A 12,134-nucleotide genomic window follows, 5' to 3' on the forward strand; every position below is an offset into this window, starting at 1 on the left:
AGTACATTTCTAACTTTTCTGGCTTCAGTCTCGTTGCTGTCTGTTCTGAAATTGTTAGGTTGCATTCAAGAAAACAATGAAATAGTGTGCTGCCATCTGATAGCGTTTTCAGAAGTCACCGATTACCCCGTCCACACTGATCTGCCTGAGCGGCATTTTCAAAAATAGCCACCCTGGAAAGCGTTTCTGAAAAGCTCTGGTTTCGGGGGACGAAAACGCCATTTTAGTGTGGACGGAGGGTAAAAACAAAGAGAAAACGCTTCGGTTACAGATTTATCTGGTGTAGTGTGGACGTAGTATGAGACCACCATGATTTAACTCATTGTCCCTTGTCTAGCAAGGTATGCTAAATTTCCAGCAATTGCTGCCAAAAGAGTGTCTTACAAACATGTAAAATGCAATAATCAGGAATAAATTCTCATCATTGTGAATCATAGTCTATGAAACGGCTCTTGTTCTCAGAGAATTGGAATTAAGAATTCAAACACGAGGAAATCAGACCTGATGAAGGGTCTCGGCCCGAACCACCAACTGTACTTCTTCCTATAGATGCTGCCTGGCCTGCTGCGTTCCACCAGCATTTTATGTGTGTTGCTGGAATTAAGAATTGTTCTGTTAAAGCAAGACCCATTTGTGAATTCACAATCTGAAATGCTTCCAGCTAATTTGCTATATCAACTTTACTTAATTTATTGAGATTTCACAAAGACAATACACATTTGAGTGCACTGACCTAGTTTCTCGCTGCAACTTTGTGTGTGTGTGTGTTTGGACACTGGCGTAGGCACAATTCGAACAGTCAAATCCAATTTGGCTAAGAGATAGTTGATAAATAGTGTGAACATTAGAAAGGCAATTTCAGATTGGTTTGCCAATTTCTAAGACTTTAGCAATATAGCTAGGATACCGGCATAATGAAAATATACATTCTTGTGTTTGGTATAATAGAGTTTTGTGGAAAATATATAGAAATGTATAACACAAAAGTATGTCAGTTTCACAACTGTGTCTACAATGGTAAAAAAAAACAATTCAACCTAACTATGCTTCCCACCACAATGTCCTAAGTCCTGAATGCTTTGGTTTTTCAAGTACACATCCAAGTGCTATTTAATAATGCTAAGGGTTTCTCCCAGATTATTGGCTAAAAGCACTTACAGAAATCTTGGTGAAAAAAAACCTTTTTTTTAAACTTCTAATCATTCTAACAATTACTTCACGCTCAATAGTTTTTTACCTTTCTGCTCAGTAAAATACAGTAAGCTCTTTATAGGTGCCACACAATTTTTGGCATTGGAGCTACTGTACATCTATAAAAATTTGGAAGAGTCTTTGGTGACATACTAAATCTTCTCAAAGACCTGACATTTCAATTAAGTCGCCCCTATTCAAAAGGGAAGTTCATCTGATCTTTTTTAATAGCTACAATGTTTCAGTCCTAACACTATCTAGCAAAACACATCAGCAAGACCAAGGAATTGATTCTGCACTTCACAAAGGGGAAGTTGGGAGTATATACTTCAAGTTTCTGGAAGCCAACATCTCAGAGGAGATGCCCTGGACCTACACATTGATGCAATCACAGAGAAGGACTTTGAGAAGATTTTATGGTACGCAAATTTCCAGAGATGTACAATGGCTCCAATGCACAGGATCACAAGAGGCTGTAGAGGGTTATAGATTCAGCCATTTCCATATCAGGCACAACCCTGCCCCCAACTGAGGACATCTTCAAGATGCAGCATCCACCATTAAGGACCCTCACCATCCAGGACATGCCCTCTTCTCATTACTACCATTGTAGGATTACAGGAGCCTGAAGGCTCATACTCAATGATTCAGAAATAATTTCTTCCCCACTCCAACTCCTGTCATTAGATTTCTGAACAAAGTTCAAAATTTAAAGTAAATTTATTATGAAAGTTCATATATATCACCATATATTACCAGAAGATTCATCTCATTGTGGGCATTCATGATAAATAGGAAGAAACAGAACAGAATAAATGAAAAAATTCACATGACAGAGATGGACAAATAACCAATTTGTAAAAGACAACAAACTATGCAAATACAAAAAGAAAAGGAAAAGAGAAGCAATAAATATTGTGAACACAAGTTATAGAGTCCTTAAAAGTGACACCACAGGTTGTGGAATCAGCTCCATGTTTGGGCGAGTGAAGTTATCCCTTCTGGCTTCTGGTTCAAGAGCCTGACAGTTGAGGGGTAACACTGTTCCTAAACCTGGTGATGTGGAACTTGAGGTTCCTGTACCTCCTTCCTGATAGCAGCAGTGAGAACAGAGCATGGACTGGATGGTAGGGGTCCTTGATGATGGATGCTGCTTTCCTGCAACAATGCTCTGTGTAGATGCGCTCAATGGTGGGGAGTGCTACCTGTGATGGACTGGGCAGTATCCACTACCTTTTGTAGTTTTCTGTTCAAGGGCATTGAATTGAATTGATTGACTTTACTTCTTCTGTGAGGAGTAAAAATCTTTATGTTACACCTTCATCTGAATGTGCAATGTGCAAATTATAGCAACTTGTAATAAATAATATGTACAATAAGCTTTACAACTGAATAGTCAATATAGCTTAGAAATACAATTGTGTCAGTGTGAATTAATCAGTCTAATGGCCTGGTGGAAGAAGCTGTCCCAGAGCCTGTTGGTCCTGGCTTTAATGCTACGGTACCATATCCCGGATGGTAGCAGCTGGAATAGTTTGTGGTTGGGGTGACTCTTCGGGCACTTTTTATCCACCTGTCACTGCAAATGTCCTGAATAGTGGGAAGTTCACATCCACAGATGCACTGGGCTGTCTGCATCACTCTCTGCAGAGCCTGCAGAGTTGGGCAGGAGATGTGGCAGATGGAGTTCAATCTGGAAAAGTCTGATGTATGATAGAGTTCCCATACCAGGCAATTATACAGTCAGTCAGGATGCTCTCAATTGTGCCATTGTAGAAAGGATTTGGAGACTCATGCCAAACTTCTTCAACCGTCTGAGGTGAGAGGCACTGTTGTGCTTTTTACACCACACAGCCAGTATGTACAGACCACGTGAGATCCTTGTTGATGTGTATACCAAGGAACTTGAAGCTGTTCACCTCTGAACCCCAAATCCATTACACCAATAGGGGTGAGCCAGTCAGTATACTCTCCCCTGCACACCCATAGAGGTTTGTCAAAGTTTTAGATGTCATGCTGAATCTTTGCAAATTCCTAAGAAAATTCTACTATACTTACTTTGTAATGACCCCGTTACATGCTGGACCCAAGGCAGATCCTCTGAAATGATAACACGGAGGAAGCTTAAAGTTGCTGACTCTCTCCATCTCAAATCCCTTGATGAGAAACGGTTCATGGACTGCCGGTTTCTTCCTCCTGTAGTCAATAATCAGTTCTTTAATTACGCTGACACTGAGTGAGAGGTTGTTATTGTGACACCGTTCAGCCAGATTTTCAATATCCCTTCCATAAGCTGATTCATCACCACAACAGTAGCGTTATCAGCAAACTTAAATCTGGCATTGGAGCTGTGCTTAGCCTCACAGTCATAAGTATAAAGCAAGTAGAGCAGAGTCTTGTGGTGAACCTGTGCTGAGGATGATTGTGGAGGAGATGTTGCCAATCCAAACTGACTGGGGTCTGCAAGTGAGGAAATTAAGGATCCAGTTACACAAAGGGGTATTGAGGCATAGGACTTGGAATTTATTAACTAATTTTGAGGGGATGAGCTGTAGACCTGTAGTCAATAAACACATGAACTATACCTCTGTGGTGAACTACATATACCTGTCTGGACACGCCCCCCCTGCTGACTGCTCCTGTGGCTCCTCCCACAGACTCCGGTATAAAGGCGATTGAGGCCTGAGCCCGGCCCTCAGTCTCCAGGATGTAGTATGGTGGTCAATTGCTGCTTGTTCTTTCTTCCAGTCAATAAAAGCCGATATCTCGCCTCACATCTCAGAGAGTTATTGATGGTGCATCAACTTCATTGTTCCTTTTTTGCACTATTTATTTACTTAGTCATTTATAGTACTTCACAGTAAAAGGTGGAGTGGTGGATGTGGATTTTACTAAGGCATTTGGCAAGGTACCACATGTCAGGTTCGTCGGGAAGGGTGTGAGGCACTGGACGCATTGAAACATAGCTACATGGATTTGGAATTAGTTTGCCCAGAGAAAGCAGAAGGCAGTGATAGATGAAGGTATTCTGTCTAGAGATTAGTGTCTAGTGACATTCTGCAGGGATCTGCTCTCTGTGATTTTTATAAATGACTTGGATGAGGAAGCAGAAGGATGACACGAAGGATGGAAGGGTTGTGAATACCATAGATGGTTGTCCTAGGTTACAACAGGATATAATTAGGATGCAGAGTTGGGCAGGAGATGCGCAGATGGAGTTCAATCTGGAAAAGTGTGAGGTATGATAGAGTTGATAGAGTAATTAAGAAGGCATGCTGTGTGCTGGCCTTCTTTAATCAGGGGACTGAGTTCAAGAACTGTTAGGTAATGTTGCAGCTCTAAAAAACTGTGGTTAGACCACACTTAGAATACTGTGCTCATTTCTGGTTATCTCGTTTTAAGAAGAATATGGAAGCTTTAGCGATATGGAGAATATGGAAGTAGTTTTTTTTTTACACAGAGCGTGGTGGATTCCTGGTTGACGCAATAGGAACATTCAAGAGACTTTAAGATAGTACATGGATCTAAGAAAAATAAAAGTTTAAGGAGTGTGTAGGAGGGAAGGGTTAGACTGATCATGGAGCATGTTTATATAAATCAATACAACATCATGGGCCAAAGGGCCCATATGGTGCTGTAATGATCTACTTTCAATGTTCTAATTTTATATCTGCACTATATTGTTGCCACAAAACAACAAATTTCACTTCATATAAAATAGTGAAATAAACATGATTCTGATCATTGTAAATGTCCACTGTGGCCTCTCCTAAGCAATTACATCTGCTTGTATTGCAGTGACCAGATCTCTAGTCAAGCTGTAGTCTAACCAGTGTTGAATATACAATATATCCAGCATAATTTCCCTCCGCCTATTGTCTGTCTCAACTAATAAAGAGGAGCATCCTGTGAGATTTTTTCAGCAGCTTTTGGACATGTCCTGTCAATTTCAGTCATCTACAGAAATATACTCTCAAACCCCTCAGCTCCTAAACACCAGTCAATGCCTTCCCATTCATTGTTCATTCCCTTGCCTTGCTGGGCATCACCAAAATGCATTACCTCAGAGTTCCCTTGATTAAGTTCATTTGTTATGTTTTTGCACAACTTACGCATCTATATCTTCCTGTAGCTTTCCTCCTGTCCATTAGTCACACTGACAATCTTTATATCATCTATTAACTCCTTTAATGTTGACCCATACATTTAAACATAATCTGAAAATGTATTACAAAAAGCAAGGGGCAGAGTATTGAGATGCATTGGTATTTACTTTTTTCGCTCACCCGACACAAGACCTTGTCAAAAACTTTTCTAAAATCCTAGTAAATGACACTAACTGTGGTTAATATTGGCCTAGTTTTTCTTCGTGTTTTTGCCCATTCTTTCCTGTTGCCAACTGGTGGGCTGGGAGTTAAGGGTTTGATGTTGTTGTTATTGGTCTTCTGGGTGGGCAATGTGTTACCTTTTGTGTGAGGGAGGGGTTGGGGAGTTTGGGGTTTGCAAGTTTTTGTTTCTTTTTCTTTCATGTGAGGGATGGAATTGATGTCTTTTCTTTCAACTACTTTCTTTTCTGTATTTTATGGCTATCTGAAGAAGACAAATTTCAGAGTTGTATTTTGTATATATACTTTGGTAATAAAATTAATCCTATGATGGAATATAAGGTAATGGTCCTCCATTGCAACAGTAGAGGAGGCGGTGATTTGACATGTCAGAAAGGAATGGGAAGTGAAATTAAAACGGGTGGCCTCTGGGAGATCCTGCTTTTTCTGGCAGATGGAGTGTAGAAGCTCAATGAAATGGTCTCTCAATCTACATCGAGTCGCACCGATATACAGGTGGCCACACTGGGAGCACCGGATACAGTAGATGACCCCGATAGACTCACAGGTGAAGTGTCGCCTCACCTGGAAGGACTGTTAGGGGCTCTGAATGGTACTGAGGAAGGAGGTGTAGGGGCAGGTGTAGCACTTGTTTCGCTTGCAAGGATAAGGGCCAGGAGGGAGATCACTGGGGAGGGATGAATGGACAAGGGAGTCACATAGGAAATGACTCTCTCCTCTGGATCCCAAATTGATCGTAACATTTTTATCTTGATTACATACATGACAGCCTTTCAGACCGAATGCACAACCTATTTGTATAATATTCCCAGCTTCAGTGTATTTAGCCTTTAATTTTTGTGAGATTCTCTCCAACCTTAAATGAATATGTGCTTTATTTTGGAGCTTTACCTATTTGGCATGAAGCCATTTCCTCTAGGAGCAGTTTGCAGAAATAGGTAAATTGCAGGTCTGGCATGGAACAGTGTCACAATATGATACTGTTTCTGGAAATGAGGACAGAAGATTGATGCAGCTACTGGCAGCAAAATGCACCACTGAAGCTTAAGTAGCTCCATAAGATGCAAAATTTTACGCTTTGTTTATTAAAGTTCTCAACAGTTATAGTCTGAACTATTAGTGAACAAGAACATCCTGCAAAACCCACAAATCACTGAGAAGACCTTGAGCATACAGAAAATTCATTTTCAAAGATTAAACATTTTAAGAGAGTGCTACAATAGACCTCATGAAAGCTTGCCCACATTTTGAGAAAAATACTGCAAAATCCACTGTCAAATGGTGAGAAGTTAATGCAATTCAAACTCAAAGTTTATTGTCAAATGCATAAGCACGTGAATGTAGGTGTAATGAAAAACTTACCTGTTGTAGTATTGTAGACACAAGGAAATCACAAATCAGGTTAATTATCACTGAAATATGCCAGGAAATTTGCTGCTTTGCACAGTACAAGCCATTGAAGTAAATAGATAGATAGTGCAAAAGAGAAACAGTGAGGTAGTGTCCACAAATCATTCCGAAATAAGATAGTGGAGGCAACGAAACTGTTCCTAAAACATAGAGAACACATGACCAGATGGAAAGTGTCCTTAATGACAGATGCTGACGTCTTGAGGTATCGCCTTTTTAAGATGTCCATGATAGAGCTGGCTGAGTCCACAACCTTCTGCAGCCTCTTTCGATCCTGCACTTTGTGGTGATATCACGTGTCACGTGTCAGAACGTGATTAGACAGAGTTCGGAGCACGCATAGAAAATTACAGAATGATCGAGAAGCTTGAATGGTTAAAATGTGCTTGTTGTTTACTGTTGTAAATAAAAGTTCTAGTTATGTTCTTCCAGAATATGGTTTGTTCTTAGTAACTCACGGTACATGTAAAGAACACAACATGGTGTCAGAAGTCGGTCTGGAAGAATAATACGTTCCACTAACACGGGAGAAGCGAAAATAATTGAAGAAAGAGTGTGAACTGTTTTTGGTGTGCTAACAGTTTTAAAAATGGAAGTTTTGCAACCCCCATCAACGCTTCAGTTGACTGGAAACATTGCTGAAAACTGGAAAAGATTTTAACAGCATTTTGAAAATTTATTTATCAGCGATCGGAGCAGAAAATAAAACGGAAAAACCAAAAGCTGCAATTCTACTCCACGTGATTGGTGACGACGCGATTAAGGTATATAACTATTTTACTTTTGAGAATGGAGATAATTTGAATCTAAAAGCAATAATGGACAAATTTGATGCGTTTTGCATAGTGAAGCGCAATATGATGTATGGAAGGTACAAATACTTTACCTGTCGGCAGAGAACTGGTCAAACGATTGATCAATTTGTTACCGAATTGAGAAACCACAGTAAAATCTGCAAGTTTGCAGAGCTGACGGGCTCTCTCATTAAAGACAGAATTGTTTACGGCATTCTGGATAATATTCCGAGAGAAAGACTCTTGAGAGTACCAGATGTAGATTTGGAAAAAGCTTTGATTCTCTGCAAAGCTTCACAGGCAAAAGAGCTTTTTACTGAGACCTGCAGCGTACATGCTGTGAATAAGCGCGAGCATGTTAGAAAATAAAATGGCAACGAAACTGACAGAGAGCAAGACATCATCTGAAAGAAAAAAACTTTGTGATCGCTGTGGGCGGGAGCACCAACCTAAAAAGTGTCCAGCATATGGAAAAATGTACAATCACTGCAGTAAGAGTAATCATTTTTCACGCTGTTGCAGAAGTAGAAAGGAAATAAAACATGTAAATGCAGTGCTTGAAAATGAACATGAAGAAGTTTATATAGATGTGCTTTGTAAAAACAAACAGAGTAAGAATGACTGGACTATGCCATTGCAAGTGAACCAAAACAATATTCTGTTTAAACTGGATACTGGAGCACAAGTAAATGTTCTTGCAGAATCTGAGTTTAATGCATTAAAGCCAAGACCAAAGTTACATCAGACAAATATAAAATTGACTGGGTATTTGGCTGCAGCCATTCCAGTTAAAGGAACATGTGTGGCGAAAGTATCACACAAAAATAGTGTGCACACGCTTTCATTTGTGGTCATGCCAAAAAATGTACAATCAATAATGGGTCTATCTGCCTGTGAGAGACTCAATTTGGGGAAAAGAATCTTAGACCTGGATAGTGACACAGAGTCAGAATACAGTGACTTGATGAAAGAGCAAGAGAGAACAGATTTTAATTCCAATGCGGCAAAAGTAAAAGAAGTCATAAAGAAAAATCCCAGACCCATCCCTTTGTTACCAGCATCTAACAAAGCATTGCCACCAAAACCAAACTTGCGGGTACAGTACAATACGGATCTGAAGCCAAAGAGTGACAAGAATCAGGATCCAACTGAAGAAGTGAAAGCACAAGTGAAGGAATTGAGAAGTTTTATTGAAATGATGAGGTCTCAGCATAAAAAAGAGATTACACAGTTAATGAATGAATGGCGATTTCTTCTCAAAGACCTCAAGAAAGAGCCAACTTCAGAGTTTCCACTAACTGATGCAGACCAGACGAAACATGAAAATAACAACGAAACACAAGAACTGTGTGAACCTCTTAGAAGGTCGACCGTGTTCATAATCCCCAAAGAGACTGATAAAGACATGTTAAATTATGCATTTGTTTTGATTAATGTTGCTAATTGTTTTTCTTTTTAAGGAAAGGAAGATGTGGTGATATCACATGTCACATGTCAGAACATGATTAGACAGAATTCGTAGAAAATGACAGAATGATCGAGAACCTTGTATGGTTAAGACGTGCTTGCTATTTGCTGTTATAAATAAAAGTTCTAGTTATGTTCTTCCAGAATATCGTTTGTTCTTAGTAACCCACGGTACATGTAAAGAACACAACACACATTGAAGCTTCCATAGCAACCAATCAGAATGCTTTCCACTATACATCTATAGAAATTTGCAAGAATCTTTGGTGACATACCAAATCTCCTCAAACTCCTAATGAAGGTAGCCGCATAACTTCTTTGCGATTGCATCACTGTGTTGGGACCAGGATAGTTGGGCCCTTGAGTTGTATTTTGCATACATACTTTGGTAATAATGAGGACTCAATGTGTATTTTCCCAACTTTCCCTTCCAGAATTCTACAATCAATTCATTGGTCTTGCTGACATTGGGTGCAAGGTTGTTGTTGCAACACCACTCACCCAGCCAATCTATTTCATTCCCGTATGCCTCCTCGTCACTGACAACAGAAGTATTATAGATAGTGTTTGAACAGTGCCTAGCTACATTTATTTACTTATTTAGTACAGTGTGCAATAGGCCCTTCAAGACATGCCAGCCAGCAATCCCCGATTTAATCTTGAGCCTAATCACGGGTCAACTTACAATGATAATTTACCAATTACCCTATTAATCAGTACGTCTTTGGACTGTGGAAGGAAACTGGAGCACCCAGAGGGAACTCACGCAGTCACGTGGAGAACATACAAGCTCCTTACAGGCAGCAGCAGGAATTAAATCGTTGTGCTCACACTACCACGCTGTCCCATAGTCATGAGTGTATAGGGAGTTAAGTAGATCAAGCAAGCAGAAGATAAAGTTGCATACAACTCAAGAAAATATTCTCCCATTACAAGAAAAATCATTCCTGATCAATTTATAGTAAATTGCAAAAAGCAAACCAAAGCGTTGTGTAATAAATTAGCTTTTTTTACTTGGAACAATACTGCCATCTCTTGTTGACTTCAAGCCAATTTATTTTTCTAGGCTGATTTTATACTGATTCTTTATATTTGCTCTGCTCCACAGTTCAAATGAAAAGTCTTAACCCAGAATGTTGATTGTCCATTTCCCTTTACAGATGCACTTAGTTCCTACAGCAGTTTGCTTTTTACTTTTCTTAACGTTTTTTTAAAGTCAGAATTAGGAAATTAGTCACAACAGGATGGCAGGCAATTCAATTTATTAAGTCCTTACTAGTTCTCTGCATTGGTAATCTAGTTACAGTGCCTTAAAAAGTATCCAGCCCCCATGATTTTTTTCACATTTTACTGTCTGATTTTCTAAATTAAAAATATATTGAAGTATTATGTTTGAGCTAATCTATAAAACATTGTGCATCATGTCATATCAAAAGAAAAATTCCAAAACCTGTGAAAAATTTATTAAAAATTAAAAACTAAAATTGTGAAGCTGAAAAATATTCATTCACTGTGCAATTATTAGGCAAGTCAGGGAACTAATAATACAGAAGCACAAATCTCGGGAAGGGTACAAGACCATCTCAAAAGCACTGAACTTACAGTTCCTCAGAGCAGTTCATCGTGAAAGAGCGGAAAAAATACGAAATCACAGCCACACTGCTGAGGTCAAATCGCCCCGTCTAGACTTAGTAGCTGCAGAAAAATGGCACTTCTCAGAGAGGCTACTGTGACACCAACAGTCACTCTGAGTGAGCTGAAGTGGCTGCAGCTGGAGGTGAAGTTTCTGACTCCACAGACTCTGAAGACTTGCACAAAAAGCGTATTTATGGAAGAGTGGCAAGGAAGAAGCCCTGGCTAAAAAAAAGCATATCCTTGCCCGTAAAGACTTTGCAAAGCATCACTTAAAAGATGGACAAACACGAGGAAATCTGCAGATGCTGGAAATTCACACACAAAATGCTGGTGGAACGCAGCAGGCCAGGCAGCATCTATAGGAAGAAGAGCTGTCGATGTTTCGGGCCGAGACCCTTTGTCAGGACTTAAAAGATGGAAGTAGGTCTTGTAGTCAGATGAGACTAAAGTGGAACTTCTTGGCTTCAACAGTATGTGGTACATGTGGCGTAAAATCTAATACTGTGCATCAGCCAGGTAACACCATCCTAATGGAAAGTATAGAGGAGGTAGCATCATGCTATCGGGATGCTTTTCAGCAGCACGGCCTGTAAATCATGACAAGGGGGGGCGTTGCGTGATGACGTAGGCTCGAGACGTTGGGAATCCAGCTCCCTCGTAAAAAGTAATGAAATAGGGTTTAAATGAAGAAGAGTTAACAAATACCTACTAGAAACTATTTATTGGCAACTCAGGATTATTTTTAGATATGGCTCCTAAACCGAAACAGAAGAAAGCTACTACTTCGAAGACTGCGCAAATCGGCGGGGAGAAAGGCCTAACCGTCTCGGCGAAGCCACGTACTCAAGTTGGATCTCCTCCCGGTGAAGTGCATGGCAGTTCTGATGATGCGGGACAGGAAGTTGCGGCAATGTCGGCGGTCTCTAAGAAGAAACGGCAAGAACAACGCATGCGCGAAGAAACAAGTATGCATGAACAGATATGAACAAAACTACAAATCCCAACTACGGCTGGAAGTGAAATTGGAAGTGAATCGGAAGTGGAATCAGATTCTTTGGGAAACACAGATGAAGAAGAAGAGGAAAAGAAGGAGGAGATTAAAGGAGACATAAGAGATATCCTGATATATATGATGAATGAATTAAAAGCTATAAGAACAGATATGCAGATTACACTCGATAATGTGGTGGAAAAACAAAAGAAGATGGATAATAAAGTTAAAGAGATGGAAGCAAAAATGGAAGAAAACACTGAAAGAATAGATAAGCTAGAAGACAATAATCTTGCCTGG

The 12,134-nt window shown here is 39.9% G+C and overlaps 1 long non-coding RNA gene across 1 annotated transcript; it reads right to left on the reverse strand.

Moving 5' to 3' along the window:
* Positions 1-513: 513 nt before the first annotated feature.
* LOC140734114 (uncharacterized) lies at positions 514-10,896 on the reverse strand. The gene is made up of 3 exons (XR_012100479.1): positions 10,811-10,896; positions 3,250-3,387; positions 514-594 (listed from the first exon to the last, which is right to left on the reverse strand). It is a non-coding gene; the product is annotated as an uncharacterized lncRNA (long non-coding RNA).
* Between the last annotated feature and the right edge of the window lie 1,238 nt (positions 10,897-12,134).

This window comes from Hemitrygon akajei, chromosome 10, assembly GCF_048418815.1.
Source record: "Hemitrygon akajei chromosome 10, sHemAka1.3, whole genome shotgun sequence".
NCBI classification, from domain to species: domain Eukaryota; kingdom Metazoa; phylum Chordata; class Chondrichthyes; order Myliobatiformes; family Dasyatidae; genus Hemitrygon; species Hemitrygon akajei.